The sequence below is a fragment of the Vicia villosa genome, linkage group LG4 (assembly GCF_029867415.1).
Source record: "Vicia villosa cultivar HV-30 ecotype Madison, WI linkage group LG4, Vvil1.0, whole genome shotgun sequence".
Classification (NCBI taxonomy): domain Eukaryota; kingdom Viridiplantae; phylum Streptophyta; class Magnoliopsida; order Fabales; family Fabaceae; genus Vicia; species Vicia villosa.
Window position 1 is genome coordinate 38,870,070 of NC_081183.1, and position 23,562 is coordinate 38,893,631.

Below are 23,562 nucleotides of genomic sequence, written 5' to 3' on the forward strand. Positions count from 1 at the left end.
CATGATTCATCAAGGAAAGTTCAGAAATCAACAAAACCTAAAGTTTCTAAATTAGGGTTTTTTTTGACCTAAAGTCAACTGAACTTTGACCAGCCATAACTTCCACATGGAACATCAGAAATTTCCCATCCAAAGCTCATTTTGAAGGAAATTGAATTCTCTACAACTTTGTCTCTCCATGCCAAGTCTAAAAATGCTTCATTTGAGAGATATGGATCAAAAGATTATAGGTCCTTTTTGAAAGTCAACCAAAAGCAGTTTTTTGTCAAAGCCCATATCATCAAGATAAAATCCTCAAATGAAAAAAACCTTCCAAAGTGGCTTATAGAGGACATCTTGAGGTTTCCAAAAAGTCCTAGAACTCCTCCATATCTTAAAAATTGAGGGAGATATGCCTTGTCAAAGTTGGACAATTTTGAGAAAAAAAATGTGAAATAAAAGGCTCCAAAATGAATCTTTTTGAAACGAAAATCAATCTTTCTTGGCCCAATTCTCATCCTTATCATATCCAAGGCCCTAAATATTATCTCCATGAAATTACTTGATTTCTTTGATTTATTATGAATTTTATTTCATTTAAAAAGATGATTAAAGTTAAATAAATCAAAGGAAAATCAAAGATATTGTTTAAAGGAATGATTTGAATCAAATCTAATTTACATTCACTCCAAAAATCAATCAAATTTCGTACATCAGCTAATTGGAAGGAGATTGGATCATATTGGCCAAATTTAGAAGTTTTTAAGTCATATTTTCAATCAAATTTTCCAAAACTTCAATCTTTGATTCATCAAGATTTTCTTCAAAATTATTGACCTAGATCCTTCCACTATAAGTACACAACTTATTCAGATGCCAAGGACACGAAAATTCTGCCTCTCAGAACCCTAGTTTTGTTCTTCAAAATTCAAGAACAAGTGGAAATCAAATTTAGAGTTGGAGAAGGATTCAAAGCAATCTAAAGGTTCAAACACAATCCTTGGAGGTTCTTGAAGCGATTTGGATCACTGCACGACATTAAAACCCCCATAATTATCTCCTACAAGCCGAGGTATGTTGCAAAATTCTCAAACTCGATTGTTCTGATTCATGGCATATAAGCATGTTTTGAATGCGTACATATGTTTGTTATGATGTTGTGAATGATTCTGAAAAGTTAATTGTGGTTCTATGCGTGTTTATGACTTTTGCCATCATTAGGGTTTGTTAGTTTCAATTAGGGCTTTTTGATTCAGGACGAATTAAGCCACGAAACAGGTACCATCGCATTCGTATGAGCGAGACGAATCGATTCATTGCATCGCGCCAAATCTATATTGCATTTTGCTTGTATTCGTTGAAGCACAGGTGTAATAGTTTGGAAGCTTTTATAGCTCTCTGTAAAAGAGCGCTGTAAAAGATGTTAAGTTGTTTTCTTGATGAGGAAGATGAAGACGTGGCTCCCTCCCATTTGCCAGCGGGGCGCGCGCGTTTTTGTTTTGAATTCATGGATCTGGTACATTAAGATGCGTGTGGTATCATGTGCTCTCGTCACTACAGCCACCAGATCTCTCTCTCCCCAGATCCAACGTATCCTGAAGCGCAAGCACATCATACACCTTCACCAGCGTTCCACATGGAATCGGAGCTAATTTTTTTTAGTTTTAATTACATAAATGCTTTTATTTATTTATTTTTTTCCTTACTATTATAATTGTTTTTTTTATTCTAATAAATTAGTTTTATAATAAATTTATAATTATGTACTTTTTATCCAAAGTTCGATTTTTTATAATTCTATTAATATTTGTTTATATATATATATATATATATATATATATATATATATATATATATATATATATATATATATTTTTTTTTTTTTATTAAAAAATTTCAATTTTATTTTAATATACTTTTAATCAATTAAATAATTAGGATTTAATCCAATAATTATTTAATTGTTATATTTAATCGAACTCTCGTTTTTCTTTACCCTTTAATGGTTATTTTAAATATTAAACTTCATTTTTCATTTTTATTGTAATTAACCCTGATTTATCCCGATCGATTAGGGTTGTTGATCTTTAAATACACTAATCTTTCTCTTCTTGCTTCTTGGTTTTTCAGGGTTGATCAAGAATGCGACGAAAGCACAAGGCATTGGCATTAATTTGCCTTTTTTCTTGCCCTTATTATTCTGTTTTTTCCCCTTTCCCGCAGGTGTTTAATGTAATAGCGTAGGATTTTATTCTTTTTTCCTTTTATTTTGCCTTAATATTATTTGATTTTGTTAGTAACCCTAGGGAGTGCAACCCTGAATCGAATTAGGATAACTAATTACAAGATAAATAACTGAATTTAACCACGTGATTGTGCCACACACACACACTTTGGGGTAACCTCTCTTGTCACCTTATTATTGTTGCCTTATTACTGTTTCCTGTTGCTTTCACTTGTGAAAATAGTCAAGTCCCTCGATTCCGAGGATACCTAAAGCAAATGTTGCCCTCAGTTCATTCATCATCAATTTTGTCCATCGATGTTGCCTCGGTAAATGATGATTTGTCCCCATTGCTAAGGTATCCTCGCCTGCTGCCTAAGAACGACTATTATATCCTTCCCTTAGACTACCTGCCCTCTTTATGGCAGGGTCAGTCCTATGGCGAACGATAATTCCAATGACCCTTTACATCCAATAAAAGGACTTCCTACCCTCTTATGGGATGGATAGCCCTGAAAGGCTAAAAGAACATTTTTTATAATTTTAGGGTAATTGCTTCTAAATTGCTTGCTCTGGTTTAAATTCGAACTTTCCCTTTTTTTCAAAAAACATTCAAAAGGGCTACGCTTATTTTACAAGTTAAAGTTCTTATTCAAATTCTTTCTCTATTCATTACAAACATTTTTTGAAAACAAAGTGAGCTAAGCAATTAAGAGCCCATGGATAACCATGGATACAAAGGGTGCTTTAAACCTTCCCTTTGTATAACCTACCCCCTGAACTCAAAATCTTTTTAAAAGGTCTTTTCCTGTTCTTTTAGCCTTTCTATAAATTGGATAAATTAAAAGTCGGTGGCGACTCTTGCTTACCGCAACATTGCTTGCTTAAATATAAAAAGTCAGTTCACCGTATTACAGTAACCCTTTCCTTTTTAAAACTTTTATTCGCTCTAGCCTTCTCCGCCTTTAATAATTCATGTTCAGGTACCACTGTAAAACATCTAGATTTTAGCAAACAGAACCTGTTCAGATAATCGTCTATAGGTTCAGTGAAATTTCTCTTAATACTGGCCAATTCTTTGAGGCTTATCTTGGTTTGACCCATATAGAATTGTTCATGGAACAATCTTTCTAACTGAGACCAAGTGTCTATGGAGTTTGGTGGTAGTGTTGTGAACCATGTGAAAGCGTTCTTGGTTAGAGAACTGGGGAAATATTTCATCCTCATATCTTCATTGTTTCCCAAATCTCCAACCTCCGTCATATACCTGGCTATGTGTTATGTGGTAGATTCACTAGTATCACCTGAAAACTTGGTAAATTTAGGGACCTTGCGACCCCTGGGTAATTCAGTTTGTAAAACATAATCAGATAAAGGGGATGTATAATTTGGCCTTCAAAGTCCGGTATTCAGACCATTTCGGGCCATAATCCTCTCTATCATAGCAGTTAGATTAGTCTCCATATGATTATTTTGCCTAACCCTATGAATTACCTCGTCATCATTTTGGTTTCTATCAACCAGCACTACCCTCCCGGGTTGTTCTTCAGGGGTTTCCTGTCGAACTATATGTTGTTCTTCCCTTAAGGTTTCCGTTTCGGGGAGTGGTCTTAGTGGTCGAACTTGATTTATGGTTGGTTCATCCTCCTGGGTAACTATTTGGTTTGTCCTTCGACGCGCTGAAGTCTCAAGAGCGCCTAAAAAGTTTGCTATTCGACCCATCTGTGCTGATAATTGTCGACATGTTTCAAAGTTATCCTGCTTGGTTCTGTCAATGTTCTATATTAAAGGAGAAAAGATAGCCCTCATTTCTCTGGCCAACAAACCTACAATATCTTGATTACTAGCATCCATTTGTTGTCGGAACACTGCTTGGTTATTCGTCGTTAATGTGGGTATGAAATTTTGGCCTTGGACATTTTGTCCCCCATTATTCACACCAGAATTAGATTTTTGGAATGGGGAAAAAGTTGACACGTTGGGTGCCGGATAAAGAGGTATACTACTACTTAATCCCGTCATATAAGAATATGGCATCCCGTAAGGTGGATCTCTCCATTGTCTCTGGTATCTGAATCCTTGGTTCAGAGGGGGTGTCCCCTGAGTACCAAATTGGGGTATCTGATTCACCTGTGCATTCGACGGAGGGTTTGTAGCAGCAACAAATGTCGAATTATTTCCTGGAATCGTTCCTGTAGATCCAGTTATTGAACCAGTTACGGCCAATGAGTGCGTTGGTGCACACATGGCCTGTGATTGGGCATTGGGATCTGTAGTGTTTGTTGCACTATCATTGTTATTACCCGATCCCTGTGGAGGATCCTGTTGTCCCCCTCTGTTAGTGTTGTTAGCTATTCTCTTAGTATATTTCCTCTTAGGTATTGGTTGGTTATTATCGAAAATTTTACCACTCCTAAGGTTCATGCAACGCAGAAGGCAACAAAAACACTAAACTTACAAACTAATTCAAATGAAAACAATTGAAAATAACACTATGACACGGTCCCACTGGGCGTGCCAATTTGTTTACCAGTGATTTATGACAAACAACCGCTAGTCCTCCAAAGTGTTTAAACAATCTGGTTACTCGCAGGATCGATTAGATTGATCCTAGGACATTGTTTAATAGTGTTTTAGTAATTTGATTCATTTTCAATAATATTTCTAATTTGCAGAAATATACAACTTTCTAATGTAAAGTGCAATAAATAAATGACTTTGAAATGAAATAAAGCAACTGTATAAACAAAGAACTTTTACGTATAACTTTGCATTGAACAAATAACATAGAAATATGTAAATATGATGTTCTTCACACATACATTGTTTTAGCAAAGACTCTTTTCTCTCACGCCGGTACTTCGAGTAATTTTGTGAATTTTCTGTATATTGATTCGAACATATCAAACTAAACAATAGTACTCCTATTTATACTACTTCGACCCTAACAGTCTCTACATAGATCTTTGCCACGTTCGATATTTCAAACGCTCACTTCGTTTCAGATGTTCCCACGCGTCCGCTAAGCAAAACCGTTCCATTTGAAATTCAAATCTTCCCGCTTTAGCATTTCGATCATGTTAGCGCTTCCGTCGAAGGACACTTGTAAATATGAAGAAAACTACTCTTGGTCGAATAATACTTCTTCCAAGGAGAAAAATCCTTAACTAGCTCTATGAGAACTATTTCTTCATCATAATCCAATACTTCAAGGTATCACGATCTACTAGTTGAAATCTTCAGCTAACAATATGTTACACCAACCATCTCAAATAACGAAAGTTTATACTTGTTGGACTTGTAGGTAGAATCGAGAATGAGCACTGTCAAAAACGTGTTGAACAATTTTATCGAATCCGGATGAGTCCAAAAAATATATCGGATCGTAACTCCATCGTCGCAAGTTTGGTAAAGTGACAAGGATTTGTTATCATCAAAAATTTCAACAATTGTTGCATCTCACTTATATATCTCTCCCATTCTCGTTATTATTGCGGTACCGGATGTTATACACTTGCCTTATATTTGATACGTTGTCGGGTTCCTTTTGTTTCCATGTGGCAACTATATTTTTCGGTTAGACAAGATTCAAGGACATGTCATTAATACATGTCTTCTCTTGCGGTTTGAGCTAACATTCACTAGGATGACCTTGTCACTTTGAGGACAAATCATGGTTATGCAAACCACAAATAACACTAAATTTCCAATTCTTGCTAGCCAACATATAACCATGGATTTTAAATGGACACTCGCATTTTCTAGTACCTGTGTCGTTTCTTTTAAACTTCCTTAAAGGAGTATGGTATTTTCCGCTTCTTTCGAACAACATTGTTACGAAAGCGTTTCTTCTTGTCGTACCATTATCCGATCTTCCTATTACCATACCAAACTAAGGTTTGTTGCATTCCTACGAATCCAAGTGAGCATGCTTTCACGATCATCAAACTCTTGCTTGTTATTAAAGTCACCTCCGACATCTACCGCCTTTACGACTACCCCTTCAACATTCAGAGAAACAATTGTGGAAGGAACTAATTCTCTTGAGATACTGTCGGGGTGCAACAAACCTATTTATATAAAATAGCACAAATAACACAAAATCACAAGAATGCTGGAAAAAACAACACAGACACGTTCCGTAGATGCACATCCGGAACGTGTTCATCTTCAACACGTTCCGTAGATGTACCTCCGGAGGGAACGTTATATTTTTTTACAGAAATTTGATTGATAATGTGAGCAATGCAACAGATAAAGATGAATGTTTACCTGGACTTCTGTCTTCTCTTGCTCCCTTTGATTTGTTGCACCAAAAAGTTGAAGTTTTAGAGTGAAAAATGATATGGATGATGTAGGTTTTTTAGAATGGTGAGAGTGTGTGTTGAAGAAGAAATGTAACAATGGGGGAGTGATCATGCTGGTTCAAACTATATCAGATACTTCCGTAGATACATCTCCGAAAAATTCTAGCGCTAAGTTGTTTCGTAGATGTATCTACGGAAAAATCCTTCAACTGAATTAATATGCAATTTCTCCTAACATACACTAGTTTAAAATACTTCCATAGATACACCGAAAAAATTCAATTTTTGACAAAAGAAAATGTGCTTCCGGATGTACATCTACGGAAGTAGGGGGGCAAAATTGAAATTTTGTCAGATATCTAAGAGAATCAAGGAGTATAATGAGATATTCTCTATTTAAATAGGAGGCGCAAATTGAATAGGCGCTCAGTATTTTTTTAATTGTATTTACATTTCCTTTTGATTTATTTGTAGATTTGACTTTTTTATTTATTTTTAGATTTGACCACAAAAAATTATGTTTTATTTTCCTAAGTATATAGGAAAATCTTTAAGAAACATAAATAAATTAAAAAAATAAAGAAGTACTGATTCAATTGACGCGTCTTTCTTGTGGAACCATATTATATTTGATGCTTTCTACGGATTTTCTATATATTTTCTTATTTTCCAAAGCAAAATACTACGCAAGTAAATTTGCCAAAAATAAAAAATAAAAAATAACTGCCAAAAACGTTGAATCGGCAGGAAATCTACAAAAAGACTTTTTTTAAGAGATTAATTGTTATAAGTGTCCTTTTTTTTATACACAAGTATATAGAAAATGAGTTTAATTTATATGTACTGATGGTGTAAAATTATTTTACACTGTCATCCAATAAAAAACTAATAAAGTGTCTTGTCATTAAAAATTTTTTTAATTTAAAATGTGATTTATTCTGATACAAGGTTGTGTTTGATTGACAGTGTAAAATAATATTACACTAACTAGTGTATGATGGAAAGATGGGTATATTTATATTAAGTGTTGGAGAAATGGTTATTTGAAACAATTATTAATAATAAGTGTTGGAAAAATAGATATTTGAAAAACAATATATATATTTTTTAATATGTAGAATGGTAGGTAAAGTAAAACTTTTGCATTTTCTTTCTTCAGACTTGATGGAACCAATGAGTCTCAACACCTAAAAGTCCTCTCCTCATCATAAAGTAAAGATCAAGTTAGGAAATTATTTTTTTGGTTTTGTCTTTTCTTTTATTTGACATTCACATTAGGGCACCAAAATTACAAAATTAATTTTAAGGACTAAAGTTCTACGTGAAGTTTCTCATTCAACGGTTACTTTTTTCTCTCATTCATCTGTCACTTTTTTCTGTGTTAGGTTGTTGAGACTTTAATATTCTGTAAACATTTTTAAGGACTGATTCCGTAGAAGACTATGCATCATGCCATCATACAATGACTTTCTTCGTCTAAGATAATATTGGATGACATCAAGAACACAGCTGTTATTAGAAGACCGCAACTTAGGCATTAATTAAGATCAAATTTTGATTTTTCCGATAAACTTACTTGTCATTTGATTTTATTAATGTTGATCGAAAAATAATAGGACATTAAATACTATTTTAACAACTTGATCATTCAAATGACATAATTATAAAGACCTAAATTTTTTTGAAACATAATGATATAAATTAATATATTTAAATACTAATTAAAATATTTAATCAACCATGAATAAATAAGCTCTCTATTAAAGAAAAGAAAAAGGAGTAGTCAAAATTAAAAGACCGCAATCCAATGCCCAAATAGAAAGACTCGCATAAACAAAAAAATTAACAAGGAAAAGACCATCGGGGCTATTGGCATGCACACAACAAAATTAGAAGAAAACGCTTAAAAAAAATAAAAGGACCAAACTCGAATCCAGTTCGCGTCAAACAAGTCAACCACATACTCTTAAAAAATGGTAAAATAGAGTCGTCTTAAACTTTTGCGAAGTTCTATGTAAGAAGTTGAGGTTAGTTTTAGTTGAGTCATGATTTTTAAGAAGCTCTGTTGAACCGTGAATTAATCATGGAATATGTATAAGAAAATCCTTTTTGCCATAACTTAATCATGAAAAATTGTTAGATCTTGTGTTGAAAGGCGCCTTGCACGCCGTCAAAGACGGTCCTATTGCCATAGAATTTAGGATGGTCCACCTAGAATCTTTCATTCTAACTGTTAGCTAACACCTAACATTTTGAAGCAATTGTTCGTGCGAACTAATTAGAGACACTATAAATATGGTGTTGGTTATTCTCATTCTCCTAGAAGAAATATCGTTGTCGTGAGTATTCTTGCCAAAAATAGTCCCATATTGCTTGAAATCAAGATTAGGGTTGGTTTATATAAAACACACATACACTTCAACCCAACGAGGCGCCTTTTATAAAGTTGTGAGTTGTCACACCCAAAATAGACAATACCTCGCACTCATAGTGGCACACATGAGATCGACCAAAATAGTGTCGTCGTTTGTGAGAAATGACTTATAATTCCTACGAATTCCACAATTAGATCTCTCTGATTCAAAAATCACCAATTGCTACATCAAGCTTACGTGAAGAAGACAATGACAACAATCTAGATGTCATAGGTTTCTTAGCCTCAATATCTTTCTCTTTCCTTCCCATTGATTCAATCAACGGAGGATCATTTATTGAGAGTTCTCACACCCAAAACAAACAATACCTCATAGGCACAGTGGCACACATGAGGTTGACCAAATAGTGGCACAGTATGTGGGAATCGACTTCTGATTCCTATGAATTCTAATATTAGATCTCTCTGAATAAAATATCACAAATTTCTACAACGAGCTTACGTGAAGATGACGATGACAACCAATCTAGTTGCCAAAGACGCCATAGGTTTCTTGGCCTCAAGATCTTTCTTTTTCCTCTTCATTGATTCAATTGACGGGGGATCGTTTATTGAGTAAGGACCTCCACCATGAAGCTCCCCCAATTCACTGATGGCGAACGAGAGGCATGAAGACGACGTGCCTATTTTAGGATTTCATATCTGCGAGAAAATGGATAGGACTCATAATGTGACACTTCCACTAGTCGTAACCACCACTATAACAAACTATTAAGTACCAGGAGTCCTCATTGATGATGGGAGCTCTTGCAATCTGATTTACATTGGAATTTTAATGAGAATAGGGTTACCCAATCGAGATTTGATGCCATGTGAAGGTTAAAATTTGTTAGAATTCAATGATTTCTCCACTCTTCCATGTGGAGCTATCGAGCTACCGATCTTTTTCGGAGAAGGGAAGGACGAAAGAGCCATGAATGTGCACTTTCTCGTGATTCCTTGTGAAAATGTCTATAATAACATCCTTCGGAGTTAAATCCTCGTCACACTAGATGCATTGGCTTCTCATGTCAATTTGAATGTGAATATCACAAAGATTAAGGCAAACAATTTATCATTTTGGCCGATCTACGTGGAGCATTCCTCATACATGAAGACGTATTTAAGAACCCCTTCACGACACCTATCTCATTTATGATAAGAAAGAAGAAGATCTATCAAGCTGTCAGTATGGTTGATCTCGACATGCGAGAAGACAAAGCACTGTGAAACGAAGAACTCAACCCAACAATGAAAGTCAAAGTGAAAACACTTATGGCCAGTTTTGAACAGAAAATTTGAGATTGTCCAACTCGTATAAGGGTTGAGTTATCGTTCATGGTGAAGAATTGGCTCATTGATTGTCTTAAAACTAATTCAACCTCTTTGTAGGATGGATTGCTACAGGATGGATTGCTACAGGATGGATTGCTACAGGTTGAATGTAACACCCCGAAAATTATTTCTAATTATTTAATTTAAGTAGGAAAATTATTTAATTGGAATAATTGATTTTATGAGAAATATTGAGAAATATTGGAAAATAGTTATTGGGCTGTGTTGTGGTTAGTGAGAAAGGGAGGTGTTAACTTTTTAGGCCCATTAACCAAAGTTATTCTATTTCTCATAAAATAGAAGGAAATTGTGGAAGAGGAGGGTTACAGCAATTGGGAGAAGAGAAAGAACGTGAAAATAACTGAAGAGCTTTGGAAAGGGGAAGACCGAAGATCAAACCTAAGGTAAGGGGGGACTCTTCCTTTTAGTATCTCTTATGTGGTCTTAAGTGATAGGTAGATTGATGTATGGTTTGATTCAATTAGATATTGGGATTGTTAGGTTAGGGTGTATAATTTGGATTGAATTGATGAAAATTGTGTGAACTCTTTGGTTAATAATGAGTTTAAATGATGTTTTGTGGTATATGATTGAATATATGATGATTATATGCCTGTATATGATGTCTGGAATCGTTTTTGGGTGAAAAGGGTGTGAAATCGCAGGTCTGTCGCAGACCTGAGAATTGGTAAAATCACAGGTCCGCTGAGCGGAGGACCCGACCTGGTTATTTTCTGTTGAAGGTCGCTAGTGGTCCGCTGAGTGGAGGTATGAAGGAATTCGCTTCTGTCTTGCGTCGCTGAGCGAACCTTGCTGAACGAGAATTTTTCTAAAACTTTAAAGTAGCGTATCTTTTGATCCGTGAATCCTTTCTTAGTGCCATTTTGGGCGTTGTGCAAGTAATTGAATGTTTTATATGGTGAATGATGAATATGGGTGGTGGCAATATTTATTTCTTTAAAACTCGATTTAATTACTTGATGAGAATTGAACATTATGTGCATATGAGATAGGTGTGACAATGTATTTGATGTGATGATGAATTGGCCGTGACTATTATTATGATTGTGATGAATGCATGGCTATTTGAATGATATTGAAAACATGTACATACTTATTCGGTGATGTGGTGTTGAGATGAGTTGTTCATCGTGATTCGGTGATATTTTTAAGTATGTTATGTGTGTTTCATTCATTCATATGCATTTGATGATGGATCCTGTTGATGAATGGATCGTTGGTGGCTAATTCCCATTGTGCGGAGATTAGTAAGCAGTCATCGTGTGCCCATGAGGGTGTGAGCGATGAGGTTGGTCGTTTGCCCATGTGGGGTGTGAGCGATTTGAAGGGCAGTATCATAGAGAGAAGTCTTGTGAATGTGATTCACGAATTTTGGTACCACATGCATAGTGTCAGTTGTGTCATATGCATTTTGTCAAAACATGATTGTATGGATTTCCGTGTTTTGTGTTATAATCTATTATTGTGTGAATTGATGAATAATAGATGTGAATCTGAACATGTATAATTGGGTGAACGGTATATTATGATGCTTGTTTCTTATGAATTGCATAATATTTACTAATTGAGAATGAGACTCACCCTTACATGTTGTCATTTTCAGATTGAGGAGTAGCGGCATTAGCGTTCGGTGAGGATGACTCGTAGAGTTTATCAGTTTATGTTGGGTCGTGTCGGTCATGCTCTAATCTTGTAACACTGGGGGACGATAGTTATAGAGTTTTATGAGATTACTCTATTTTATCTGGTGTTGGATTATATTTCCATTTGGTTATATTGATGATGTTTCTTATTCCGCTGTGATAAACATGATTGTGTTTTTGACTAAATCGTTTCCTAATGAAGCATGACTTGACCATGGTTGGTTTATTTATTTTAAATAATTGTGGCACCCTTGTGTTTATGTTTTTACTCTGATATATTTATTTAAATTGCCGCGGGGTTTAGAAGGGTGTTACATTGAACATGGACCTCTCTATTCACAATATAGCTCAACGAATGAGGTGACAATCTTACGAGAAGGTCAAAGCAATCAGGAATACAATTCAGGGCCTATTAGATTTCAACTTTCTCTCTGAAGTAAGATACATTTAAGAGGTAAAATTATTTTAAGGTAGAAATGATCATGAAAATATGATTAAACCCTTAAAATAATTGTTTTATTTATTTAATTTTTTTTATAAATCCTTCTTAACCCGTAAAATGAGCATTTATGCTAGTTTTGTAGTTAAAGGTACAAAACAAAGACAAATGGGGGTACATAATAGCGAATATCCAACACAAGGCCCAACAAACACAAAGTAGAAAAATATGAAGAGGTTTTATCGATTAAACATCTAACCTAGTCGATTAGATCACCACAAAATTAAAAAATTATGAGCGTTGGAGGGCCCTCAACGAATAGTTTAAGAATTAAATGCTATAATGGCCACTTACAATGAAAAACTTAAAAAAATACCATTGCTAATTGATTAGAAGAAATAATCTAATCGATTAGACAAATTGCTATAAAAAGAGGTAACATTTCATATTTTTCATTACATCATTTTCTTATTTGATATTGCATAGAAACATTATATTCTCTCATCAACACCATCTATAAATAGCTTTCAAGAGAACTCGTTCCTCCGAACCTTCTTCCTCATACTTCTCCCAATATTTCTCCACACAAACCGAATAGACTAACTTTAACCTTTTTTTACTCCGATAGGGAAATTTTCTTCACCCACTATCTATATGAAGAGATTTTCTAAAATTTCTCTTTCATTGAAGCCTTCACTGTTGTAAGGCTAAAAGAATTCATCTTTGAGAAACCCCAAGGGAAATACCCAGAGTTACTAAAAATGTTTTATGCAAATATTTCCTACACTGATGGAATCATCAACTCTGAAATAAGGAAACATCCCATTACCTTATCCCTTGAAGACTTTACCATAATCTATAACCTCCCTTTCATAGAGAAAGACTATGATCAAATGGATCTTAAAGGTAACAAATTTAACTTTGATACCCTTGCTCAAACTCTTCTCATTGATCTTGCCACCATCATACCTTCTCCTTTCAATGTTGGATTCCTTCGTCCAAATGTTAGATTAATCCATTATACCATGAACCACATCTTATTTTCAAGGAAAGGAAACTATAACACTATCCTAAAATCAAACATACCAGTTGTCTGGTTCTTGGAAACCAAGTCCCAAAAAATTGGGCAGATGTAGTACTCACTCATATGCTAGAATGAAAAAGAAAAAATAATACCCTATTCTATATTGAACTCTTCATAAAAATCCTACACTACACTAGATATCCTTTTATGGAGAAAGAACCTATTTATGCTTACACCAAAGTAGAACAGGCAACTTTAAGCAAAATGGGGTACGCAATTCAAAATGGAGAACTCATCCTTGAGAAACCTAGAAGATCAAGAGAAAGAAGAAACACTCCACCATCAAATCCCTACAATGAAATCTGTGATGCTTGTGTTCTCTTGTTCTTCTGATGCTTCCATAGACCCATGTTCTAATATACACTAGTTTAAAATACTTCCGTCGATGCACCTCCGAAAAAAATTCAATTTTTGACAAAAGAAAAGGTGCTTCCGGATGTGCATCTACGAAAGCAGGTGGCAAAATTGAAATTTCGTCAAGTGCCTAAGAGAATCAAGAGGTGTAATAAAATATTCTCTATTCAAATAGGAGGCGCCAATTGAATAGATGCTCTGTACTTTTTTTAATTGTATTTACATTTCCTGTTGATTTACCTGTAGATTTGACTTTTTTGTGGATTTTACTGCAAAAAAAAATTATGTTTTATTTTCATAGGTATGTAGGAAATTTTTTAAGAAACATAAATAAATTAAAAAACTACAGAGGTACTTATTCAATTGACGCGTCCTTCTTGTGGAATCATATTTGATGTTTCATGCAGATTTCCTATATATTTTCTTATTTTCCAAAGGAAAATACTAAGCAAGTAAATCTGAAAAAGAAAAATCTACCAAAAACGTTGAATCTGCAGGAAATCTGCTAAAAGACATTTTTTTAAGAGATTAATTGTTATAAGTGTCCTATTTTTTTTTTTTTTATACATCAGTATATAGAAAATTATGATGGAAAGACAGGTATATTAATATTAAGTGTTGGAAAAATGGTTATTTGAAAAAGATTATTAATATTAAGTGTTGGAAAAATGGATATTTGAAAAACAATTTTTTTTTTTAATATGTAGAATGGCAGGTAAAACTTTTGCATTTTCTTCCTTGAGACTTGATGGAACCAATGAGTCTCAACACCTAAAAGTCCTCTCCTCATCATAAAGTTAAAAGGATTTTTTTTTTTGGTTTTGTCTTTTCTTTTATTTGACATTCACATTAGGGCACCAAAATTACAAAATTAATTTTAAGGACTAAAGTTCTACGTGAAGTTTCTCATTCAACGGTTACTTTTTTCTCTCATTCATCTGTCACTTTTTTCTGTGTTAGGTTGTTGAGACTTTAATATTCTGTAAACATTTTTAAGGACTGATTCCGTAGAAGACTATGCATCATGCCATCATACAATGACTTTCTTCGTCTAAGATAATATTGGATGACATCAAGAACACAGCTGTTATTAGAAGACCGCAACTTAGGCATTAGTTAAGATCAAATTTTGATTTTTCCGATAAACTTACTTGTCATTTGATTTTATTAATGTTGATCGAAAAATAATAGGACATTAAATACTATTTTAACAACTTGATCATTCAAATGACATAATTATAAAGACCTAAATTTTTTTGAAACATAATGATATAAATTAATATATTTAAATACTAATTAAAATATTTAATCAACCATGAATAAATAAGCTCTCTATTAAAGAAAAGAAAAAGGAGTAGTCAAAATTAAAAGACCGCAATCCAATGCCCAAATAGAAAGACTCGCATAAACAAAAAAATTAACAAGGAAAAGACCATCGGGGCTATTGGCATGCACACAACAAAATTAGAAGAAAACGCTTAAAAAAAATAAAAGGACCAAACTCGAATCCAGTTCGCGTCAAACAAGTCAACCACATACTCTTAAAAAATGGTAAAATAGAGTCGTCTTAAACTTTTGCGAAGTTCTATGTAAGAAGTTGAGGTTAGTTTTAGTTGAGTCATGATTTTTAAGAAGCTCTGTTGAACCGTGAATTAATCATGGAATATGTATAAGAAAATCCTTTTTGCCATAACTTAATCATGAAAAATTGTTAGATCTTGTGTTGAAAGGCGCCTTGCACGCCGTCAAAGACGGTTCTATTGCCATAGAATTTAGGATGGTCCACCTAGAATCTTTCATTCTAACTGTTAGCTAACACCTAACATTTTGAAGCAATTGTTCGTGCGAACTAATTAGAGACACTATAAATATGGTGTTGGTTATTCTCATTCTCCTAGAAGAAATATCGTTGTCGTGAGTATTCTTGCCAAAAATAGTCCCATATTGCTTGAAATCAAGATTAGGGTTGGTTTATATAAAACACACATACACTTCAACCCAACGAGGCGCCTTTTATAAAGTTGTGAGTTGTCACACCCAAAATAGACAATACCTCGCACTCATAGTGGCACACATGAGATCGACCAAAATAGTGTCGTCGTTTGTGAGAAATGACTTATAATTCCTACGAATTCCACAATTAGATCTCTCTGATTCAAAAATCACCAATTGCTACATCAAGCTTACGTGAAGAAGACAATGACAACAATCTAGATGTCATAGGTTTCTTAGCCTCAATATCTTTCTCTTTCCTTCCCATTGATTCAATCAACGGAGGATCATTTATTGAGAGTTCTCACACCCAAAACAAACAATACCTCATAGGCACAGTGGCACACATGAGGTTGACCAAATAGTGGCACAGTATGTGGGAATCGACTTCTGATTCCTATGAATTCTAATATTAGATCTCTCTGAATAAAATATCACAAATTTCTACAACGAGCTTACGTGAAGATGACGATGACAACCAATCTAGTTGCCAAAGACGCCATAGGTTTCTTGGCCTCAAGATCTTTCTTTTTCCTCTTCATTGATTCAATTGACGGGGGATCGTTTATTGAGTAAGGACCTCCACCATGAAGCTCCCCCAATTCACTGATGGCGAACGAGAGGCATGAAGACGACGTGCCTATTTTAGGATTTCATATCTGCGAGAAAATGGATAGGACTCATAATGTGACACTTCCACTAGTCGTAACCACCACTATAACAAACTATTAAGTACCAGGAGTCCTCATTGATGATGGGAGCTCTTGCAATCTGATTTACATTGGAATTTTAATGAGAATAGGGTTACCCAATCGAGATTTGATGCCATGTGAAGGTTAAAATTTGTTAGAATTCAATGATTTCTCCACTCTTCCATGTGGAGCTATCGAGCTACCGATCTTTTTCGGAGAAGGGAAGGACGAAAGAGCCATGAATGTGCACTTTCTCGTGATTCCTTGTGAAAATGTCTATAATAACATCCTTCGGAGTTAAATCCTCGTCACACTAGATGCATTGGCTTCTCATGTCAATTTGAATGTGAATATCACAAAGATTAAGGCAAACAATTTATCATTTTGGCCGATCTACGTGGAGCATTCCTCATACATGAAGACGTATTTAAGAACCCCTTCACGACACCTATCTCATTTATGATAAGAAAGAAGAAGATCTATCAAGCTGTCAGTATGGTTGATCTCGACATGCGAGAAGACAAAGCACTGTGAAACGAAGAACTCAACCCAACAATGAAAGTCAAAGTGAAAACACTTATGGCCAGTTTTGAACAGAAAATTTGAGATTGTCCAACTCGTATAAGGGTTGAGTTATCGTTCATGGTGAAGAATTGGCTCATTGATTGTCTTAAAACTAATTCAACCTCTTTGTAGGATGGATTGCTACAGGATGGATTGCTACAGGATGGATTGCTACAGGTTGAATGTAACACCCCGAAAATTATTTCTAATTATTTAATTTAAGTAGGAAAATTATTTAATTGGAATAATTGATTTTATGAGAAATATTGAGAAATATTGGAAAATAGTTATTGGGCTGTGTTGTGGTTAGTGAGAAAGGGAGGTGTTAACTTTTTAGGCCCATTAACCAAAGTTATTCTATTTCTCATAAAATAGAAGGAAATTGTGGAAGAGGAGGGTTACAGCAATTGGGAGAAGAGAAAGAACGTGAAAATAACTGAAGAGCTTTGGAAAGGGGAAGACCGAAGATCAAACCTAAGGTAAGGGGGGACTCTTCCTTTTAGTATCTCTTATGTGGTCTTAAGTGATAGGTAGATTGATGTATGGTTTGATTCAATTAGATATTGGGATTGTTAGGTTAGGGTGTATAATTTGGATTGAATTGATGAAAATTGTGTGAACTCTTTGGTTAATAATGAGTTTAAATGATGTTTTGTGGTATATGATTGAATATATGATGATTATATGCCTGTATATGATGTCTGGAATCGTTTTTGGGTGAAAAGGGTGTGAAATCGCAGGTCTGTCGCAGACCTGAGAATTGGTAAAATCACAGGTCCGCTGAGCGGAGGACCCGACCTGGTTATTTTCTGTTGAAGGTCGCTAGTGGTCCGCTGAGTGGAGGTATGAAGGAATTCGCTTCTGTCTTGCGTCGCTGAGCGAACCTTGCTGAACGAGAATTTTTCTAAAACTTTAAAGTAGCGTATCTTTTGATCCGTGAATCCTTTCTTAGTGCCATTTTGGGCGTTGTGCAAGTAATTGAATGTTTTATATGGTGAATGATGAATATGGGTGGTGGCAATATTTATTTCTTTAAAACTCGATTTAATTACTTGATGAGAATTGAACATTATGTGCATATGAGATAGGTGTGACAATGTATTTGATGTGATGATGAATTGGCCGTGACTATTATTATGATTGTGATGAATGCATGGCTATTTGAATGATATTGAAAACATGTACATACTTATTCGGTGATGTGGTGTTGAGATGAGTTGTTCATCGTGATTCGGTGATATTTTTAAGTATGTTATGTGTGTTTCATTCATTCATATGCATTTGATGATGGATCCTGTTGATGAATGGATCGTTGGTGGCTAATTCCCATTGTGCGGAGATTAGTAAGCAGTCATCGTGTGCCCATGAGGGTGTGAGCGATGAGGTTGGTCGTTTGCCCATGTGGGGTGTGAGCGATTTGAAGGGCAGTATCATAGAGAGAAGTCTTGTGAATGTGATTCACGAATTTTGGTACCACATGCATAGTGTCAGTTGTGTCATATGCATTTTGTCAAAACATGATTGTATGGATTTCCGTGTTTTGTGTTATAATCTATTATTGTGTGAATTGATGAATAATAGATGTGAATCTGAACATGTATAATTGGGTGAACGGTATATTATGATGCTTGTTTCTTATGAATTGCATAATATTTACTAATTGAGAATGAGACTCACCCTTACATGTTGTCATTTTCAGATTGAGGAGTAGCGGCATTAGCGTTCGGTGAGGATGACTCGTAGAGTTTATCAGTTTATGTTGGGTCGTGTCGGTCATGCTCTAATCTTGTAACACTGGGGGACGATAGTTATAGAGTTTTATGAGATTACTCTATTTTATCTGGTGTTGGATTATATTTCCATTTGGTTATATTGATGATGTTTCTTATTCCGCTGTGATAAACATGATTGTGTTTTTGACTAAATCGTTTCCTAATGAAGCATGACTTGACCATGGTTGGTTTATTTATTTTAAATAATTGTGGCACCCTTGTGTTTATGTTTTTACTCTGATATATTTATTTAAATTGCCGCGGGGTTTAGAAGGGTGTTACATTGAACATGGACCTCTCTATTCACAATATAGCTCAACGAATGAGGTGACAATCTTACGAGAAGGTCAAAGCAATCAGGAATACAATTCAGGGCCTATTAGATTTCAACTTTCTCTCTGAAGTAAGATACATTTAAGAGGTAAAATTATTTTAAGGTAGAAATGATCATGAAAATATGATTAAACCCTTAAAATAATTGTTTTATTTATTTAATTTTTTTTATAAATCCTTCTTAACCCGTAAAATGAGCATTTATGCTAGTTTTGTAGTTAAAGGTACAAAACAAAGACAAATGGGGGTACATAATAGCGAATATCCAACACAAGGCCCAACAAACACAAAGTAGAAAAATATGAAGAGGTTTTATCGATTAAACATCTAACCTAGTCGATTAGATCACCACAAAATTAAAAAATTATGAGCGTTGGAGGGCCCTCAACGAATAGTTTAAGAATTAAATGCTATAATGGCCACTTACAATGAAAAACTTAAAAAAATACCATTGCTAATTGATTAGAAGAAATAATCTAATCGATTAGACAAATTGCTATAAAAAGAGGTAACATTTCATATTTTTCATTACATCATTTTCTTATTTGATATTGCATAGAAACATTATATTCTCTCATCAACACCATCTATAAATAGCTTTCAAGAGAACTCGTTCCTCCGAACCTTCTTCCTCATACTTCTCCCAATATTTCTCCACACAAACCGAATAGACTAACTTTAACCTTTTTTTACTCCGATAGGGAAATTTTCTTCACCCACTATCTATATGAAGAGATTTTCTAAAATTTCTCTTTCATTGAAGCCTTCACTGTTGTAAGGCTAAAAGAATTCATCTTTGAGAAACCCCAAGGGAAATACCCAGAGTTACTAAAAATGTTTTATGCAAATATTTCCTACACTGATGGAATCATCAACTCTGAAATAAGGAAACATCCCATTACCTTATCCCTTGAAGACTTTACCATAATCTATAACCTCCCTTTCATAGAGAAAGACTATGATCAAATGGATCTTAAAGGTAACAAATTTAACTTTGATACCCTTGCTCAAACTCTTCTCATTGATCTTGCCACCATCATACCTTCTCCTTTCAATGTTGGATTCCTTCGTCCAAATGTTAGATTAATCCATTATACCATGAACCACATCTTATTTTCAAGGAAAGGAAACTATAACACTATCCTAAAATCAAACATACCAGTTGTCTGGTTCTTGGAAACCAAGTCCCAAAAAATTGGGCAGATGTAGTACTCACTCATATGCTAGAATGAAAAAGAAAAAATAATACCCTATTCTATATTGAACTCTTCATAAAAATCCTACACTACACTAGATATCCTTTTATGGAGAAAGAACCTATTTATGCTTACACCAAAGTAGAACAGGCAACTTTAAGCAAAATGGGGTACGCAATTCAAAATGGAGAACTCATCCTTGAGAAACCTAGAAGATCAAGAGAAAGAAGAAACACTCCACCATCAAATCCCTACAATGAAATCTGTGATGCTTGTGTTCTCTTGTTCTTCTGATGCTTCCATAGACCCATGTTCTAATATACACTAGTTTAAAATACTTCCGTCGATGCACCTCCGAAAAAAATTCAATTTTTGACAAAAGAAAAGGTGCTTCCGGATGTGCATCTACGAAAGCAGGTGGCAAAATTGAAATTTCGTCAAGTGCCTAAGAGAATCAAGAGGTGTAATAAAATATTCTCTATTCAAATAGGAGGCGCCAATTGAATAGATGCTCTGTACTTTTTTTAATTGTATTTACATTTCCTGTTGATTTACCTGTAGATTTGACTTTTTTGTGGATTTTACTGCAAAAAAAAATTATGTTTTATTTTCATAGGTATGTAGGAAATTTTTTAAGAAACATAAATAAATTAAAAAACTACAGAGGTACTTATTCAATTGACGCGTCCTTCTTGTGGAATCATATTTGATGTTTCATGCAGATTTCCTATATATTTTCTTATTTTCCAAAGGAAAATACTAAGCAAGTAAATCTGAAAAAGAAAAATCTACCAAAAACGTTGAATCTGCAGGAAATCTGCTAAAAGACATTTTTTTAAGAGATTAATTGTTATAAGTGTCCTATTTTTTTTTTTTTTATACATCAGTATATAGAAAATTATGATGGAAAGACAGGTATATTAATATTAAGTGTTGGAAAAATGGTTATTTGAAAAAGATTATTAATATTAAGTGTTGGAAAAATGGATATTTGAAAAACAATTTTTTTTTTTAATATGTAGAATGGCAGGTAAAACTTTTGCATTTTCTTCCTTGAGACTTGATGGAACCAATGAGTCTCAACACCTAAAAGTCCTCTCCTCATCATAAAGTTAAAAGGATTTTTTTTTTTGGTTTTGTCTTTTCTTTTATTTGACATTCACATTAGGGCACCAAAATTACAAAATTAATTTTAAGGACTAAAGTTCTACGTGAAGTTTCTCATTCAACGGTTACTTTTTTCTCTCATTCATCTGTCACTTTTTTCTGTGTTAGGTTGTTGAGACTTTAATATTCTGTAAACATTTTTAAGGACTGATTCCGTAGAAGACTATGCATCATGCCATCATACAATGACTTTCTTCGTCTAAGATAATATTGGATGACATCAAGAACACAGCTGTTATTAGAAGACCGCAACTTAGGCATTAGTTAAGATCAAATTTTGATTTTTCCGATAAACTTACTTGTCATTTGATTTTATTAATGTTGATCGAAAAATAATAGGACATTAAATACTATTTTAACAACTTGATCATTCAAATGACATAATTATAAAGACCTAAATTTTTTTGAAACATAATGATATAAATTAATATATTTAAATACTAATTAAAATATTTAATCAACCATGAATAAATAAGCTCTCTATTAAAGAAAAGAAAAAGGAGTAGTCAAAATTAAAAGACCGCAATCCAATGCCCAAATAGAAAGACTCGCATAAACAAAAAAATTAACAAGGAAAAGACCATCGGGGCTATTGGCATGCACACAACAAAATTAGAAGAAAACGCTTAAAAAAAATAAAAGGACCAAACTCGAATCCAGTTCGCGTCAAACAAGTCAACCACATACTCTTAAAAAATGGTAAAATAGAGTCGTCTTAAACTTTTGCGAAGTTCTATGTAAGAAGTTGAGGTTAGTTTTAGTTGAGTCATGATTTTTAAGAAGCTCTGTTGAACCGTGAATTAATCATGGAATATGTATAAGAAAATCCTTTTTGCCATAACTTAATCATGAAAAATGGTTAGATCTTGTGTTGAAAGGCGCCTTGCACGCCGTCAAAGATGGTCCTATTGCCATAGAATTTAGGATGGTCCACCTAGAATCTTTCATTCTAACTGTTAGCTAACACCTAACATTTTGAAGCAATTGTTCGTGCGAACTAATTAGAGACACTATAAATATGGTGTTGGTTATTCTCATTCTCCTAGAAGAAATATCGTTGTCGTGAGTATTCTTGCCAAAAATAGTCCCATATTGCTTGAAATCAAGATTAGGGTTGGTTTATATAAAACACACATACACTTCAACCCAACGAGGCGCCTTTTATAAAGTTGTGAGTTGTCACACCCAAAATAGACAATACCTCGCACTCATAGTGGCACACATGAGATCGACCAAAATAGTGTCGTCGTTTGTGAGAAATGACTTATAATTCCTACGAATTCCACAATTAGATCTCTCTGATTCAAAAATCACTACTAGAAAATTCGCTTTTTGTGACCTCCGCATATTTTAAGAAGAACTTACCACTACACCACTTTACATCTATTGTTATATTTTATATTTAAACATATATACATATAGTTTTTTACAAATATATTATATGTTAAAACAATAAAAAATATGAAAATTTTATTAAAAATTAAAAATTGAAAGAGATTTAAAATCTTTAAAAAAATGGAAAGGAAATAATAATATAATAAAGAGGATTAAAAATAAAAAACAAAACAAAAAATATTAGTGACCGAAATTTCGGTCTCTAATTTATATATATAAATTAAATTGCATAAAAAATATTTTTTGTGACCGATTTTGTGACCTCTTTAAATTTGTTCATGAATATCAAATTTTGGTGGCTAATTCGGTCACTACAGTGACTGAAATTTCGGTCACTAAATTTTGGTCTCTAAATCGGTGGCTAATGTATTTTAGTGACCGATTTAGTGACCTATTAAAATTGGCTCATGAATATCATATTTCGGTGGCTAATTCGGTCACTACAGTGACTAAAATTTTTTGGTCACTAAATCGGTCACTAAAAGCGAATTTTCTAGTAGTGAATCACCAATTGCTACATCAAGCTTACGTGAAGAAGACAATGACAACAATCTAGATGTCATAGGTTTCTTAGCCTCAATATCTTTCTCTTTCCTTCCCATTGATTCAATCAACGGAGGATCATTTATTGAGAGTTCTCACACCCAAAACA